This window comes from Protopterus annectens, chromosome 11.part0, assembly GCF_019279795.1.
Source record: "Protopterus annectens isolate FY-2018-M chromosome 11.part0, PAN1.0, whole genome shotgun sequence".
In the NCBI taxonomy this organism is placed as follows: domain Eukaryota; kingdom Metazoa; phylum Chordata; order Ceratodontiformes; family Protopteridae; genus Protopterus; species Protopterus annectens.
Genome location: NC_056745.1, coordinates 694,105,884 through 694,125,043, shown reverse-complemented (window position 1 = coordinate 694,125,043; position 19,160 = coordinate 694,105,884). Strand labels below are relative to the sequence as shown.

Sequence of the window (19,160 nt, the reverse complement as noted above, 5' to 3'; positions counted from 1 at the left end):
CTTGGCTCCTCCTCTTCCGACCATAGTCAGGAACCAGGCTTTGGACCCGGAAGTCATACATATCTTGTCCTTGGCCCATAAGACTTCTACTAAGAAAATGTATAACAGCAAATGGAAGAGATTTGCTATTTGGGCCCACCTCCGGGGATTAAATCCCATAACTATCCCGGTGTCAGAGGTTCTGAAGTTTTTAGCTTCTCTGTTCAATCAAGGTTCTTCGGTCTCTACCATCAAGGTTCAATTGGCAGCTATTTCCAATTTTTCATGAGAGCATAGAACCTACTTTGATGAGCAACAAGTTGTGTAAAGCCTTCATGAAAGGTGCTGGGCTACTTCGGCCCTCGATATCTCATCCCGCTCCACCGTGGGACCTTAATGTTGTGTTACGTGCTTTGACCTCTTCCCCCTTTGAGCCGGCAGCAACTTGTGACTTGAAATTTCTTTCTTGGAAGACTGCGTTCTTAGTTGCAATTACATCAGCCAGAAGAGTTTCGGAACTTCAAGCCCTATGTGTCAAACCACCATACCTGGTTTTTCATAAGGATAGAGTATCCCTCAGACCGAATCCATCCTTTGTTCCTAAGGTTTGTTCTAGTTTTTGTCTGCAACAGTCATTGGAACTTCCAGTTTTCTTCCCAAAGTACTCGAATAGAGCGGAATACATCTTTCACACCTTGGATGTTCACAGACAATTGCGCTTCTATTTGGATAGGACGCAACAAACACGGAAAACAGATCAATTGTTTGTGTCCTTTTCGGACAATAAATTGGGCAAAGCCGTCACGAAAATCACTATTGCCAAGTGGATCAGAGACTGTATCAGTCATACTTACTTTATTTCTAATAAAGAGCTTACAACTACAGTGAAAGCTCATTCTACCAGGGCTATGGCTACTTCGGCAGCTTTTCATTCTAAGCTTGCCATTAGTGACATTTGTGCTGTGGCTACCTGGTCTTCTCCTCACACCTTCATTTCTCATTACAAATTGGACGTGGCATCTCGGGGGCGAGCTTCCTTCAGTTCCACAGTTCTCAGCAGTGTTTTCCAGTGATCCACCCAGGAATCAGGTGCTAGGGATGCTGTCCCATCAGTACAGAATGTAGGTGAGACAGGATCACATAACATCTTTTAGTTAACTTACCATAACTTTAGATGTTTGGGATCCATCTTGCCTACATTCCTAATAACCCACCCTCCTTCCCCCTGCCTTGGAGATCAGAAGAGACCGGACGGTTCAAGTTTAGCAGTTTCATCTTGAAACACCTGGCAATATTATATCAACAGTCTATGTGTGTGTGCATGTGTGCGGACAAACAAGATCTGGGGAAGCAGTGGTGGTGCATCCTGGGATGTGGGGATAGCTCAGCCAATAAGAGACTTCGTTCTATAGTATAGCGTGCCGAGTCGGAGCTGAGGATCGGTTCCGAACCCATCAGTACAGAATGTAGGCGAGATGGATCCCAAACATCTAAAGTTATGGTAAGTACATAACTAAAAGTTATGTCTGGTTGGTTGTGGGCAAGCCAAGCGTGGAGGTTGGGGACTTTATTTTTGAGGCTTTGTGCATTGATTGTGGCGAGGCGGATGGTTTTGAGTTTTAGGGGTTTATTTGGCTGGTTATTGAGGTTCTTGGTGGAATTGGGTCCGGGGTTATGGTGGATGTCACCTGAGAGAGAGAGAGAAATAATTGTTTGAGCTGGTGTATGGAGACAGGGAGGAAGGGTTGAAAAGGTGGAGGGTTTTTTTTAGAGTTAACAATTTGAGAAGGTTAAGGGGGATGGGGTGGGGAGTATTTTGAGCATGAAAAATTGTGTTGGGTTGGAGGACTACAGTTCAGGGGATATTTGGCTATAGGTGGGGGATGGAATTGGGAGGTAGGAAGTGGTAGCTTGGGGATTATGAGGTGGGTGTGTGTGTGAGGGAGGAGTGTAGGGAGGGTGAGACAGGAGCGGAGGATAAGTAAGAGAGCTTGGAGTAGAGTGTATGAGCAAGTAGTGGTCATAGTTGTTGAAGCATGTGGAGTTGGTATGTGAGCAGGAGATGGGTGGAGTTGTGAGTAGAGCATGTGAATGGATGTGTGTGATTGGAGGGAGGGGTTTGGTTAGGTATAAATGTAAAGGTACTGGAGGCAGGTGGGATATGGGGGCAGGGTAGGGAAGCAGAGTGAGCCTGAAGGGCGAACAGAGTGGGAAGACACAAGAGGAGTAGTCCACAGAACAGAAAACAATCAGTTAATGGGACTCTGTTGTCAGAACGGTGCTATAGCTAGAGGGTAAGTAATAAAAACAGTACTGAGGGAAAAGCCTTGGACTGCAGAGGGAGTCTTAACAGTTTCTGCAGCAGAGGGCAGAGCAGGAAAGAATCTGTAGGTTAGAGCCTTTTGTAGGTTATATGTTTGTTATAAAAGAAAAGCATTTACATAAACCAGTGCAATGCTGTGGTGACACAGCAAGCCTTTAAATGTGTTCTATTCACTCAGGTGAGTGTATCCTGCCACCTAGTGGTGAAAAGGGGATGGGAAACAGAAGTATTAGTTGGTCTTCCGATATAGGTTTATCCCCTCAGGTTATTTATTGAATATAGTAGAAGCATTCGGGGAGTACAGAGTAAAAGAAACTGGAAGGGAGGCAATGGGCTGCAGTAGGCTGCTATCGTGCTTGCTGTAGGTAGATTACTGTTGAAACAGACAGTCCTTCAAATATAAGAAAGATGCATACACACTAGTTTATTTTAGTTGTTATATGGTAGTCTTTCTTTTAGAAGAGGAAACCACACTTTGTTAGAGCAGGCAGTTCAAGGTAATCTTCCTTTGTATGGGGGGTGTTCCCTGGAATATTATTTGTAGAGTCGGGGGGGGGGTACACCCGAGGAAGCAAGCTGTAAAGAGAGAGAGAGAGGTTGGTTAGCATTCACAGGGCATTAGGATAGGTAAACAAGTAGAGGACATGGAAAAAGGTGGAAAGAGATGAGTGTAGGTAGTGGGGTAGAGCCAGGAGGCAGAGAGGCAGAAAATGTAGTAGCAGACCATAAACCAAACAACAGTAAAATATATACATTTAAAGCAGTTCCCTTTTTGCTACAGGAGTTCGTTGGTTGCTAACACAATAATACTAATTTGGTTGCTAACACAATAATACTATACAAATTAGGTGTATATAGACTTGTTAGTTTGTGTAGCCTAAAAGTACAGGGGTATCTCGGCTATTCTGTGTACACACAGCAAATAAATGTACTGTCGTTAATTGTGCGATAAACTTAGTTGTATGTCACTTTTAAAGAATCACAGTACAGGCAATGGACATTGCAGCAGCTAAGTAGTATACCACTGTAAGCATCACATTAAAGGCAAAAGACATTGCGGTAGCTAACTAAATATGTGCAGACTCTAGTACTCGTTTTTTCATGTAGCCAGAAAGCATATGGGTAACTCGGCTGTTAGGCACACATACAGCATAATTGTACAGTCGCTAGTAGTGCGATAAGCATACCCGCAAATCACTTTACAGCATGACATTAACAGCAATACATGGATACTTCTAAAATAGCTGATTCCTGACCTGCCTGGTAGCAAGACGAACAGCCTAACTGCACGAGCATTTCAGGGATAGTGGACACGCTATCCCTATTTAAAAATGGCACCGCAGAGTGCTCCACTGAGAAATAGACTCGGGAGGAAGACACCTGAAGGGGTGGAGATATGGAGGTAGAGGTATACTTCCACAATGGATTTGATGACCATTCCTTGATGTCTCACCGTCTATGTAAAACTTTTCTTAAGGGCACCTTATATTTGAAACCGCCTTTCAAAGAGCCCTTTGCACCTTGGAATTTAACATTGGTCTTGCAATGTTTAGTCCGTCAGCCTTTTGAACCAGCAGCTACCTGCGATATCAAGATTTTATCTTGGAAGACTCTATTCCTGGTAGCCATCACTTTGGCCAGGAGAATTTCAGAGTTGCAGGCCTTGTGTATTAAACATCCGTATATCATTTTTCACAAGGAGAGAGTTTCACTCAGAACTAATCCCTCCTTTCTACCTGAAGTAGTATCAGATGCCAATATTAATCAAACTATTGATTCACCAGTCTTTTTCCATAATTTCTCAAACAAGGGAGAATATTGCTCACATCTGTTGGACGTGCACAGGCAATTACGTTTTTATATGGATAGAACAAAACCATTTAGAAAATCAGACCAACTATTTCTATCGTTTTCACGTACTAGATTGGGCAAAACCAGTATCAAATGTTACTGCGTCAAAATGGTTGAGACATTCCATCACCTTTGTTTATAGCCAAAATAAGCTGGACTTGTCAACAAAAATTAAGGCACATTCTACCAGCTGTGTTTCCACTTCAGTCGCCTTTCATTCCAGAGCTTCTATGGATGACATATGTGCAGCTGCAACTTGGGCTACTCTCATTTGTCTCATTACAAATTGGATACGGTCTCCAGGGGCAGAGCATCCTTTGGCTCTATGGTGCTCAGGGATATCCTTCCCTAGGTCCTCCCAGGGTTTAAAGTAGCTAGGGACTCTTTCCTAATAGTCAAGAATGAATGAAAATTGACAACATCAGATAAAGAAGTTATGTTCTTACCATAACTTTCCATCTGTGTTGTCGATCTTCATTCATTCTTGACACCCCACCGTCCTACCCCTTCCAAAAGACTCCTGGAGGTTCGGAGGTAGTCCTGGGATCCTAGTAGGGTTGTTGCTCAGACAAAGCTTCCATGATTTTCTATTCTTTGGTCAAAACTCAGTCTGAGGGGAAGGGAAGAGAGGCAGTATGGGTAGCCTTAGCTTGAGAGTTTCTGGCTGGAGCGAGCTTGTTATAATGGCCAACAGTTCTGAGAGGTCAGAATTGGAACCCAACAGTCAAGAATTTATTAAGATTGACAACAGGTGGAACGTTATGGTAAGAACATAACGTTTTTTTTGGGCATAACAGAAAGACATTGACCCTTTTTCAGTACCAGTACCTAAAGTTCTTGAATTTTGGCTACAATTTTTAATGATGGGGCTAGCTCCTTGACTATTAAAGTACAACTAGCTGCCATTTCTGATTTTCACATAGGAGTAAACAGTTCCACCTTAGCTTCTTCAAAACTTTGTAAGGCCTTTATAAGGGGAACCTTTTTTCTTAGACCCCCTTTTAAAGATCCGACTATGCTGTGGGATTTGAATTTAGTTTTACAAGCTTTGACTCAATCTCCATTTGAACTGTCAGTGAAGTGTGAACTAAAGTTTTTAAACTGTCTTTTAGTAACCTTAACCTCTGCTAGAAGAGTCTCAGAACTTCAAGCCCTGTCTTCTAAGGCTCCTTATTTGTTGTTTCATAAAAACAGGGTATCATTACAAACCAACTCATCCTTCCTTCCTAAGGTGGTGTCAGAATCCAACATCAATCAATCTGTCAGTCTTCCAGTTTTCTTTCCAAATTTCACAAAAAAGGGAATACATGTTACACTTGACAGTTGTGTTTCTATTTACATAAAATGGAAATTATGAAAAAATCTAATCAATTATTTGTCTCCTTTTTGAAATCAAAACTGGGCAAGTCAGTTATCAAAGTAACCTTAGCCAAATAGCTAAGTGTTTGCATTTTCTTTATCTACAACAAATTGGGTTTGTCTTTGTCAAAACCTTTAAGAGCTCATTCAACCAGGTCTATGGGAACTGCATCAGTATTTTTATCCAGATTTTCCATGGATGATATTTATGCTCCTGCAACTTGGGCTAATCCTCGTACCTTTATTGCTCATTACAGTTTGGATCTGGTCTCTAGAGGAAGAGCATCCTTCGGCTCAACAGTGCTCAGGATCCTCTTTCCTTAGAGTCCTCCCGGGATTCATGTAGCTGGGGAATCTGTTCCATTTGTTGAGGAACAAATGAAAATTGACAACATCAGATAAAGAAGTTATATACTCACCATAACATTCCATTTGAGATCTCCATTTTCATTCTTCCACAACTCACCTCCCTCCAACCCCCTACCATTTTGCTTGCCATCTGGAAAAATGAGAAGATACTAAGGGAAGAAGTGTTCCTGCCCTTAAGCCCCAGACATTGGTTTCTCATATAATGATTGTTCCTTAGTTTCTAATGAGCAAAAAGGTCAGCAAACAAGATCTGAGATATGGTGGGGGACTAAGGCATTATGGGTAAGGGAGGAGCTTGAGAGTTTTCAGCATCCACGAGCTGTAAAAAGCAGTTGAGTTGGATTTGAACCCATTTGTTGAGGAAGAATGAAAATGGACGCCACAAATGGAAAATGTAATGGGATCCTATCTCGCCTACATTCATAACTGATGGGTTCGGAGCCGATCCATCGGCTCCGACTCGGCCACTATATACTAGAACGAAGTCTCTAATTGGCTGGGCTACCCCTTATCCCAGAATGCACCACGCCTGCTTCCCCAGATCTCGTTTGCCGCTTTTCAAGCTGGACGTGGTCTCGACTTGGCTGGAGCTAAGTGTTTTTTTGATTACTTTTTGGTCTTTTGACCTAGGGTTTTCTTCACAAATTTAACAAACAGCTGTTTTAACAGCTTTACGTGTGTGTGAACCTGTTTTGGTGTGATTGGTTGTTGGTATTTTTTCTACATACCGGGCAAGGCCCGTTTAAGTTAGAGGGCCCTTGCCCTTATTTGTGTGTGGGTGTGTTGATTTTGTCTCTACTGTACGTCCTGATTTATCAGGCTAAGCCCGTTTAAGTTAGAGGGCTTCTGCCCGTTTCGTGTTCTGTATCTCGGGCCAGTCCCGTTTTGAGTCAAAGGGCTCGTGCCCTACTTTAAGGTTTGCTTTTCGTTGTGGGAAATAGTTGTGTGATAGGATGTCGAAAGAGCAGAAGTCTGGTTTTAAAAAGTGCACCAAGTGCAACTACAAAATGTCTCTTACTGATAGCCATGCTGTTTGCGTATATTGTTTAGGACCAAACATTTGCAGGAAACATGTAGTGTTTGTCATGCTTTTTCCTCTAGGGTCCTTCAAGAACGAAAAAATAAATTGATCCTTAAGGGCCTTATTAAGCCCTCCTTTGAGAAAGCTTTGGCTTCTCCTTCCTCTCCAGCTTCTAAAAAGAAAAGGTCGGCTCCGACCAGTCCGTCGGAACCGACTTCCAAGAAGCATAGGTCGACCTCTTCTTCCTCGGCTCCAATGGCTTCGGAGCCTCGGGTGGAAGGGTCTGCCTTGATACCTCTTTCCTCGGCTCCATTGGTGTCGGAGCCGCAGGTTGGGGGATCGAGAGGCGAATCACCTGCTTCGGGTCCTTTGGTCTCGGAGCCGTTGGAGGTGTGCAGCTCAGACTCCCCTCCTCCCCGGCCCCGAAGTCCCCTTCGGCGCCGATGCTTATTCATACAGTTCCGGATCTGGTGCCGATGGTGTTGGAGCCGTTTCGGAGCCGGTCCCCTGGTCTATCGGAGCCGAGAGAGAAGTCGTCTCGGCCCCCATCTATTTCCTCTGAATCCTCCAGGCTGTCAGACTCAGATTTGGACAGAGTTATCCAGAGGCTTTTCCAGTCCCCGGTTTTTGCAAAAATGGTCTCGGCTCCAGCCCACTCGACTCCGGAGCCGGTCCCCACTTCGACGCATCCGATTCCTCCTCCAACCTCCTCGGAGCCGTTGGAGTCGGTGATGGTAGAGCGGAGCAGAGTTGTCCAGTCGGAACAGAGACTCCCTCAGAGCTTCTCTGTTCCGACCGTCATTCCTACCCTGTCCTCGGCATCAGGGTTTGGTACCGGGACTTCCTCGGTCGGGGCCGAGGGGAACACTTTGGAACTGGTAGCTTCGGTGCCTAGTCTTCCCCTTGGAGCGTCAGCCGCAGGGATTCCCGGTACCGTCGTGGTCTCTCAGCCGGTGTCCTCCGTAGAGTCTGGAGGTCCTGCTTTTGAGGTCATGAGGAGTGCGCTGACCATGTCCTTGCCGGCTCAGCAAGTCTCTACCTCACCGTCCCTAGACTTGGGAACTGGTGCTTCTGGTGTGTTTCATTCCCACGACAGTGGGGCCCCAGGGCTTGAGGATACCCCCCTTGGGGGTTCCCTTCTCCCGGGAGGTCCTTCTGAATCCGCTTCAGATGAACCTCCAAGAAAAAAATTGTGCAAGAGGAAGCACATTGACTCCCAGGATGAGTCTATCACATCAGATACTGACCTCGATGATGCGGAGGGGTCCCCAAAATCGTCCTCGGATGACGTCTCATTCTCAGATATCCTCGAGATCCTGAGACAGAGAGGCGATTGACTCCTCTGCCTTCCGCAGAGGAGTCAGTCTTCCTCAAGGCCTTTGGGGCCCAGCCTTCCACCTCCTGGGTGTCTCCACCCTTCGATGAATTACTAGATTTAGTTTCTCGAAGGGTGTGGGAACACCCTGACACTGTGGAACCGGTGCCTGCCAGGCCTAACAAGTTCCTCTCAGCCCCTCCTCAAAAGGAATTTTTGACTAAAGGAGTTGCAGTAGATGCGATGGTGGTGGTATCTGCCACTCAGCAGGACGTGGCAGAGGCTTCAACGTCTATTCACCCTCCTAATAAGGATTCCAGGAGCATGGATAGGTACGGGAAGCGTACCCTTTCTTCAGCGGCCTTTACCCTGCGGTCGCTGAATTATCTTTGTCATTTTACCAGGCTCCAAACGGACCTTCTCAAAGAGTTAGGTGAGTCTCTTACGGGTAATCTTCCTGAGGCGTTAGCCCAAACTGTTGGCGCCCAGATGACTACCCTATCTTCGATAGTCAACTCGTCCATGAGGCTCATATCATATGCGGCCGAAGGGGCGAGTAAAGCAGAGGGAACAGGCGTGGCTCTTAGAAGACACGCCTGGTTACGCTTGTGTCCCTTTGCGGAGGCCTTTAAGTCTTCCTTCGCCGACGCCCCCTTTGATGAGTCCTCCCTGTTTGGACCCAAGGTGAAGGACACACTGACTCGGTGCGAGCAGGAGGGCAAGACCTTGACTGCCGTGGGGGCCCGTTTTTCCGCTCCCTCTAGACCTTACCCCAAGGCCCAGAGAGGAGGGAAAATGTGGTTCAGGAAATCTCAAATGTCTTTCCCTACTCCACCAAGTGATCCCCCCTCTGGAAGCGGGGGGGGGGATTCAGGAAGACGCCACCCCAGAGGCGGCAGAGGCCCCCGTAATTCCTTTCCTGGTCCATCCTACGCTCACCATCCCTGAGACGTGGCCCGACTGTGCATCTCCGGAGCCAGTCGGGGTCACTTTGCGGAACACCCGCAGGCTTGGGAATCTGTCACCAAGGATCAGTGGGTGCTCCGGACCATAACCGGAGGCTATCTCATCCCTTTCATCAAGATCCCCCCTCGTCCTATCAGGAAAATCCCGGATGTGCCACCCAGTCAGCAGGATCAAGCAGCGGTCGAGGTTTCAAAGCTGCTAAGAAAAGGAGTCATCCAGCCTGTCCCCGCCAACCAGATCGGATCAGGAACTTACTCAAGACTATTTTTGGTGCCAAAAAAGGCAGGGGACTTAAGGCCCATTTTGGACCTCAGATCATTGAATCGCTTTGTAAAAAAATCCAAATTCCGAATGGTCACCCTTCAGTCCATTCTCCCGTTATTGGAGAAGGATGTCTGGATGTGCTCCATAGATCTCAAGGACGCTTACTATCACATTCTGATAAGTCAAGAGTCCAGGAGTCATTTACGCTTCCGCCTGGGAGCCAGTCATTTCCAGTTCTGAGCACTGCCCTTTGGTCTCACCACAGCCCCCAGGGTGTTCACCAAGTGTCTGGCGGTAGTGACAGCTCACTTGAGAAGTCTAGGATTCCAAGTGTTTCCCTATCTAGACGACTGGCTCCTTACTGCCACCTCCAAGCATCTATTAGTTCGGCTTATGACCACAGTCAGTTTGGGTCATTCACTAGGAATCACGTTCAATTGGGGAAAATCTGTGCTGCAGCCGTCTCAGCGTATTACCTTTATAGGCGCAGAGTTAGACACAAGAAGAATGCGGGCATTCTTGCCGGTAGAAAGGATTCAGGTCCTGCAGTCTCAGGTTCAAACCTTGTTACCCAGATCACGAGTTCAGGCCAGACTGATTCTGCAGTTATTGGGCACGATGGCCTCGACTATTCTTCTAGTCCCCTTAGCCAGGCTGCACATGCGGGTGCTGCAATGGCTACTGTCGGTTCAATGGTCCTTTCAGGAACTCCCCTTGAGCCATTTGGTCCAGATTATGGAAATTTGCCGTTGGGACCTACGTTGGTGGCTGCTTCGGTCCAACCTGGACCAGGGGCGACCCTTTGCCCTTCAGCCTCCCGTCGCCACGGTGACCACGGACGCCTCCCAGATAGGGTGGGAGGGTCATTATCTGGACAGGTCTGTCCAAGGCATGTGGCAGGTTCACGAAACGCACTTACATATCAATATCCTGGAAATGAGAGCGGTGCTACTGGCGTTGCAAGCACTTCATCATGCTCTTCCCCAGGGTACTATTGCGATTCTATCCGACAGCATGTCGGTAGTCTGGTACATAAACAAGCAAGGCAGAACCAGGTCCTACCCTCTTTGCCAAGAGGCCATGAGAGTGTGGCATTGGGCGATTGCTACCCAGCGTTTCCTAGTGGCAACGCACATTCCGGGGAAATCCAATGTGATTGCAGACAGGCTGAGCAGGACTTTCCTGTTGCCCCACGAGTGGTCCCTCAACGACAGGGTGGCTGCAAACATCTTCGCCAAGTGGGGCCTCCCTTGTTGCGACTTGTTTGCCAGCCCTCACAATGCGAAATGCAGGGAGTTCTTCACTCTGACTCCCTCTCAGGGACAGATTCCCAGGGACGCTCTAGCTCACAGTTGGGCCCCCGGTCTACTTTACGCCTTCCCTCCTGTTCCCCTTCTCCCGAAGGTGATACAGAAGGCGATTTATCTAGGAAGCGACATGATTTTGATCGCTCCACACTGGCCTCGTCAGGTTTGGTTCCCCTTCCTTCTGAGGTATGCGGTGGAAAGCCCATGGTTTCTGGACCTGGTGCCCGACCTGTTAACTCATCAGTTGGGACAGTCTCACCCATCCCTCAGGTCCTTGAGGTTGGCCGCTTGGTTACTCCACTTCCAACCTTAGTCAGAGATAACTCTCTTTCTCCAGATGTCATCCACATTTTGTCCTCCTCTCACAAACCTTCCACTATTAAACTGTATTCCAGCAAATGGAAGAGGTTTGCTCTTTGGACCCAGCAACGAGGTATAGATCCCCTTACCGCCCCAGTACCTCAGGTTTTAAAATTCCTGGCTTCTTTGTTTTATTTGGGCTCTTCAGTTTCCACAATTAAAGTCCAACTGGCGGCTATCTCTAATTTTCATGTCTCCTTTGAGCCTTCCTTAATGGCAAACAGGCTTTGCAAATCTTTCCTTAAAGGAGCGTGGCTCCTTCGGCCCCCAGTAGGCCATCCTGTGCCCCCCTGGGACCTGAATATGGTTCTAGTTTCTTTAACTGCCCGCCCCTTTGAACCAGCAGCTACTTGTGATATAAAATTTCTATCTTGGAAAACCGCCTTTTTGGTGGCAATAACATCTTCCAAGCGGGTCTCAGAGCTTCAGGCTCTCTGTTCTAATCCTCCTTATTTGACCTTTCACAAAGACCGAGTGTCCCACAAGTTAAATCCCTCTTTCTTGCCCAAGGTAGCATCTCCCTTATGCATTCAACAATCCTTGGAGCTCCCTGTGTTTTTTCCCAAATTCTCCAATAGCGCAGAATATATTTTCCATCAGTTGGATGTTCACAGACAACTGCGTTTTTATTTAAGTAGGACCAATCAGACACAAAAGTCAGATCAGCTGTTTGTGTCCTTTGCGGAAAATAGGTTGGGTCAACCGGTGGCTAAATCCACCATAGCCAAATGGATTAAAGATTGCATCTCCTTCATTTATTCACGGTCCGGCAAAGAGCTACCCTTCCCAGTCAGGGCTCATTCTACCAGGGCAATGGCTACTTCTGTAGCATTCCACTCCAAATTATCGATAGATGATATCTGTGCGGCCGCTACCTGGACTTCTCCGCACACCTTCATTTCTCATTACAAGATAGATGTGGCTTCTCGAGGTAGAGCTTCCTTTGGTTCCACAGTTCTCAGGAGTGTTTTCCAATGAGCCACCCGGGATTTAGGTGCTAGGGACGCTGTCCCATCAGTTATGAATGTAGGCGAGATAGGATCCCATTACATCTTTTAGTTATGTACTTACCATAACTTCGGATGTATGGGATCCATCTCGCCTACATTCATACATCCTCCTTCCCCCTTCCCATTGGATTTAGAGGGAATGTTGCTACTTACTGAGTTTTTCTCTTGAAGGACTTTAGTTTGTTACAGTTGCTGATATGTCTCTGTGTCTGGATGTAGGTATGAAAGCGAACAAACAAGATCTGGGGAAGCAGGCGTGGTGCATTCTGGGATAAGGGGTAGCCCAGCCAATTAGAGACTTCGTTCTAGTATATAGTGGCCGAGTCGGAGCCGATGGATCGGCTCCGAACCCATCAGTTATGAATGTAGGCGAGATGGATCCCATACATCCGAAGTTATGGTAAGTACATAACTAAAAGTTTATGGTGTGTACATAACTTCTTTTTTTCTCCCTCTTTTGGCAATGGCCAAGGTAGGTTTCCCCAAGCTTCTATACACACTGAACCTACTCACACAAGCCAGGAGATGTTTGTTACATCCAAAATTTTTCTTTTGCAATCATAATTTTATTGAACATCATAAATTTAACAACAGCAGCAACATATAGCAACAACAGCTATTGACATTGTAGAATGCGCTTGATACAACCAGACTTGAAACAACTTCAACTAACTGCCCAGATGATAGAATTGTAATACCTCTTAGACATCTGTTTTTCTGAGGCTGTGCAGCAGTGCAGAGGCAAAAAAAAAATCTGTCTGCTACTGGGAGATCATATATATTAGCAAATGGAAAATATTTTCTAGTTGGTGCTGTATTAAGAACCAATACCCTTTTAAGGATAACATTTCTTTTGTTCTACAATATTTTTTTCAAACACTTATTGAATTATCACTTATGACATAGGCAAATTTACATTCATATAAAAGTAATCAAACTATATTAATATAAACATTATAGAACGAAAAAACATCAGCACAAACCTAAAGATCTCCTAAGGACAAAATGAAATGTGACTTGATGTGTTTTAATAGTGTTAATTGAATTTTGATTGTTTTAACTTGTATAAATGGTGTATTGAAATGCTAAGTTGTATTAAAGACTTGAGAAAGCAGAGGTTACTACATGAAAGCGTTTGTCTGAAATAAATAGTTTTATACTGCCGTGGTGGTCTTCTGAGTTCTCCTTCTTGAACATAAGCATTTTACTTCACATATATTGCTGTGTACCATATAACCTAAACAATATTACATAAATTTTTCAATTCCTGCCTTTTTTAACAAGAAACATCTTTATTAAACTATCGCTTACTACACAGACAATCATACATTTATATAAATGAAAAGAAACCACATCAGCACAATCCTAATCGCAGGTATTTTGCATCACAAGCCATATTGACATACTCCCAGTTACAAACATTATACATCACATACAATCTAGCCAATCTTTGTCACTCAAACATTACATAGCTCATTTAAGTCCTGCTGCCTTTTAGACTTCATTCTTCCTTTGTATGTATTGTTCCCACAATTCCCATTTTTTCCTATGTAATTTGCTTTTACCCTTTTCTAACAATCTGAATTCTAGTTGTGTTATCTCTGTTAATATATTCACTACTTCCAGTATAGTTGGTTTAGATTTTGATTTCCATTTTACTAGTAATTGCTTTTTGGCAGCCACCATTATTAGACATAACAAGGCGTTACCATGTCTAGTCAATTCCAGGTCTGTATCATAACTCGGAAAAATCATCTCCCTCATCAGACCAATCTGCCCACCCAGCATCTCTGACAGTGCATCCCGCAGGGAATCCTTAAAGTCCACCAACCTACCGCACTCCCAGAAAATATGTTCCCAATTACTTCTTTCTTCCCCTTCACGCCTCCAACATTTACTGTCTGCCTGAGGAAAATTCTCTGGAGTCTACTTGGGGTATAAAAATATCAGTGTAAACATTTCCAGGCAAAAATCCTAAATCTTCTAGATTTTGTTGCATATCTGGGAGATATACATATATCCTCCCATTGTTTCTTTGTGAATTGCTTATCCATTCTCTCTTTTGTTCTACAATATTTGTGTGAATTATTATCCTGTGGCTTTTCTTACTGCTCTGTCAAGGTTCAATTGTTGTCCATTTCAGCTTGTCTACCCATGGATCACCTGATTTCAGTGTACTCCCACATCAGAATATTTTTGAAAGGGGTTCTCTATAAGCATCCACCTAGACGACAGATGGATCCTCCCTGGAATCTTTATTTTGTTTTGGAAAAAATTACTTGTGCTCTGTTTAAACCTACACATCTGGCTGATTTGTGCTTAAAAAATAAAAACCAAAAGGCAAAAAATAAGTTAAAAGTTCCACATGAGAGCTTTAATTGCCCAAAGAAACAGTTGAAGTAAGCGCTTTCATCTTGCTTCAGTGAACAAAACTTCTTCAGACAAAATCACATAATCCAACACAACCTATTAAATCAATCAGTAAATTTTATTTTATTTATTTTATTTTACATTTGTTGACCGGGCTGGTCCAACTGGATGTATGTCCATTTCCAGCAGAGGCCCAGGGAGAAAAGCTCCAAGAGAAACAGTTAAAAATAACAAATTTACAGAATTTACTCAGATAAAAAATATACTATAGCACACAAAAAATCATTTAGAGAGAAAAAAGTACAAGAGAAAAAAAAGAAAGAAAGAAATATGCAATAGTGCAGTCATATATTACTGAATTAACATAAATTAATACAGAGATATATTACAGATGCAACAACAGGAATTAATTACAGGACGAGGGAGTTCAAAATTAAGAGAGCTAACAGAAAGGTAAGATAAGTACTACTTTGTATGCAGGAGAATGTGAACATACTAGTAGCAAAGGCAAGCTTTGTATGCAGGAGAATGTGAACATACTAGTAGCAAAGGCAGTCTAGTCAGGGTTAGTGCTGGGGCAAAGCCAGTGAGTTTTGAGATGAGATTTAAAGCTGGGGAGAGAGGAGATTGAAGTGAGGTTGTCAGGAAGAGAGTTCCAAGCTTTTCCTACTGTGTTAGAGAGCAAGGAGGCTCCTGCTAAGTTATTGGATTTACATGCTGATACAAGAAGTTTGTTAGAAGAAAGTAGGCTTTTGAGGTTGCAATATGGTGTATTAAGAGTATTGAGAATAGGGGTGTTGTTGGGTTTATAGAGGATTTTATGTGCTAAGGAGAGTTGATGAAATAAGATCAGATTTTGAAGTTCAATCCATCCTAATTATCTTAGGTTTAAGCAGTGATGAGTTCTGAACATGGCGTTAGAGGCAAATCTGGCAGTACTGTTGAAAGTGACTGCCAGTTTGGAGAGGTTAGTTTTGGACAGGTTAGTGTAAATAGGGGAGGCGTAAAGTAGGGTAGAGATCAGATGTGAATGGGCAATGCAAGTTTTAGCAAGAGGTGTAAGAAATGGTTTAATTCTGTACAGGAAGCCTAATTTTCTGTTAACTAATTTTATAGTGTTGTTAATGTGAGTGTCAAAACATATGTTGTTGTCTATCTCTATTCCGAGGAGCCTGGTGGAAGGGTCAGGTGATATGATAGTGCCATTGTTAGACAAGACAGAGAAGTTGAGAGGAGAGGATTTACAGGTGGGGGAGAAGAGTAACAGTTTGGTTTTTCAGGGGTTTAAGATTAAGCAACGTTTAAGAAACCAAGTTTCAACTGTTTTGAAAGTTTGTTGGGTGATGGAATGCAGTTCTGAGAGGGATGAGGCAGAGCAAATCAAAGTAGAATCATCAGCATATTGTATACAGGTTACAGAGGGAATAGTGGTGTGAAGATCATTTACAAAAATAGAGAACAGGAGGGGGCCCAGTATAGAGCCTTGTGGGACTCCAAGGGTAATGGGGAGGAGGTTGGATAAGTTATTTTGCCAGAGTACAGCCTGTTGTCTGTTATGCAAATAAGACTCAAACCACTTTATTGCACTAGAGTCAAGTCCAAAATGTTTGAGTAAATTAATCAGAATATGATGATTAACCATATTGAAAGCTTTAGACAGGTCTAAAAAGAGAGCAGAGGGTCGAATACTATTTTGATTTTTGTTGATGCAGTCAGTGAAGGAAAGGAGGGCTGAAGTGATGCTGTGGATAGGTCTAAAGCCTTGTTGACAGGCAGCAGGTAGGTTGTTATTTAATAGGTGTTTAAGAAGTTGTTTTTGGACGCATTTTTCCATGATTTTAGCTAGGGGGGAAAGAAGGGCTATGGGTCGGTAGTTGGAGAGTTCAGTTGAGTTACCACCTTTGTGCAAGGGAATGATATGTGAGATTTTCCAGATAGAAGGAATGAAGCCTTCTACAAAGGTTCTGTTAATCAGAATGGAAATGGGATAGGCTAAAGGTCTGGCTGCAATTTTAAATACTGAGATGGTATATGGTCGGCAGAAGAACAGGAGGTTTTAAGTCTTTGGAGAAGAGAACAGATGAGAGATGTAGGTACAGGATGCAGTAGAAAAGATGGAAAAGAAGTGTTAGAGGAGGTGGACTGAGAGGATATATTGGGGGCTAGTTGATTTGCTAAGGCCTGGACAGTTTCAGAAAAGAAGGTATTAAAGGCATCAGCAGTTTGTTTAGGGTTGTTTTGGGGAGTACCTATGGGGCAAGGGGTGTCAGAGTGACCAGTTTTTAAGAGGCTATTTATTCCTGCCCAGAACTTTTGAGGGGTTTGCTGGTTAGCTAGTTATAGATTATAGTAGTAGTTTATTTTGTCATGTAGAACAGCTTTTTTAATGGTATTTCTAATTTGTCTAAAGTTAAGTTGGTCGGTAGGAGCTTTAGAGCAATGAAATTTTTTTCCACAGTTTATTTTTTCAGAGTAATTTTATGTCTTGTATCTTTTGAGAGCCAAGGGGTTGGTTTTGAGCTAATTCAGATAGATCTTAGGGGAGCAAGAGAGTCTAAAATAGTCAGGAACTTGGAGTTGAATTAACCTACAGCATCATCCAGAGGCAGTTGTTTAAGGGTAGACCAGTTGCAAGCATTAAGTTCGGAAAGGAAAGTTGCAGGGTTAAAGTTTTTATTAGTCCTGACAATTTTGTATTTAGTTAGGTTAGGGGATGTAGTTTTAAGTCTGAATAAGTAAGTAAGAGCATGGTCACTTAAATCATCAGGTAGTGTACCTACTGTGTAAGTATGGTGGTGCTTATTTATCAGAATCTAGTCTAATAAGCTTTCTTTGTTGTTAGTTTTGCTGATTCTGGTAGGGACTTGAATAATTTGAGAGAAACCATGAAAATTTAAAGAGGGTCTACAGAGGTGCAGGTTATCCAGTCTATATTGACATCTTCGAGGACTATGGTTTCTTGTGGAAATTGAATAGAAAGCCAGCTAAGCATCTCTTCTATGGTACTGATATTATTTCCAGGAGGAATGTAGGAGCAGATTATATAGCTGGACCTGTGTGGATTAAGCTGGAGTGTGGTGACAAGGATTTCGGCATTATTTGTGGAGGGAGGTTTTTCTTGAACGACAGTAATTTGTAAACCAGTTTTGTAAAGGATAGCTATCCCACCACCTTTTTTTGCATTTCCAGTCAAGTCTGTGAATGTTGTAGCCAGGGAGGTAATATCCCTGTTTAGGGTTGTAGGTTTGAGCCAGGTTTCGGATAGGCATGGGATGTTGAAAGAATGTATGTCTAGCAGGGCATGGATGTGGGTGATTTTTTTAACAATGCTACGGATGTTGATGTGAGCAAAGGAGAGGGAGTTACGGGGTTTGGAGGATATATTTGGGCATATGGGAGGGGACAGAGTGGGTTTATAGTAGCAGTTTTGATTGGGCCAGGGTTGGGATGAATGTCACCTGCTAGAAGTGATAGAAGTAGTCTTTTTATTAGGTCTGAGGGTTTGGAGAGAGTGAGTAAGGATATTCTCTTTTTCTGATAAGAGTAGGAGAAGTGGAGTTTTCTGTGGAATTTAGCACAAAGGTAACTGGGGGAGGAAATGATGTTTGGGGAAGGTAGAAATGTGTTTTGTGGAGGAGAGCTAGTATCTTGAGAGAGGATGTGTGGTTCTTTGAGGCTAAGATGTCCATAAGATATATAAGAAGGTAGGGTAGTATAAGGAGAGGAAAAGGTGAGAAAAGGATGATTAGTTTTAAATAAGATGAGGGTACTGATGAAGGCATAGTGAATAGGGAGGTAAAATGAGAGAAAGCTTGGGAAATGGAAAAGGAAATATACACAGGTGTAGAAGGAGGAAGTTAAGTAAGAGGTAAAGATGAAGGATGAGGGGTATTGGATAACAGAAAAAAGGGGAGGGGCAAGCTATGATTGGAGAGTTAATGAGAATGGGAGTGGATAGGGATGTATAAGTGTAGGAGCACTGGGGGTGAGTGGGATATGGGGGTAGGGTAGGGGAGTGGAGTGAGCCTGGAGGGCGAACAGAGCAGGTACAAACAAAGTGAAGGAAGACAGAAAGCAATCAAACAAAGCAGAGAAGGTAAGTTGGAATGGGAGAGAGGAGTGACAAAGAGGTAAAGCTTGAGGTCTAATCAGAAAAGGAAAAGAGAAAGGTAAAAAGGGGGCTGTGAAAAGGATTCAAAATGTTAGGAATTTACAGCTAGTAATTGTAAAGCAATACTCACAGGAACAGAGCACCATCTAGTGGACAAAAAGTGTAAAACATCGAAAGGGGAGTTGGGGGGGAGAATTGGAGCAGGGAGAGAAGAAAAGAAAGAAACCAAAAAACGACGATTTTCAGGAGGGGACTTTTAACAAAAGGAGGACAGGCCAGAAATGTGGGAAGCAGCAGCTAGACAGTGGAGAGAGGAGGTGAGGCTGCTAGGTATTCTGACAAAAAGACATTATAGTTGGTCAGGGCAAAAACCAGACAATTAATTAAAAAACGAAATTAAAAATAGCTAGAGGAGCACTACATACTTTCTAGCTTCTTGAGAGTACTGGGTTCTGAGGGGAGACCCAAAAATTGAGAAACGGGAAGAGGCAGGAGAAGGTCCTTAATAGTAGTTCTTGCTTACCAGGAAATTCCCAAGGTCCAGGGAGTAGGAGT

The 19,160-nt window shown here is 43.8% G+C and overlaps 1 protein-coding gene across 3 annotated transcripts in view; it reads left to right on the top strand.

Annotated features, from left to right (window-relative positions):
- Positions 1–19,160, top strand: part of LOC122815560 (carbohydrate sulfotransferase 1-like) — a 1,589,425-nt gene that overhangs the window by 1,436,215 nt on the left and 134,050 nt on the right. The window lies entirely within an intron of this gene.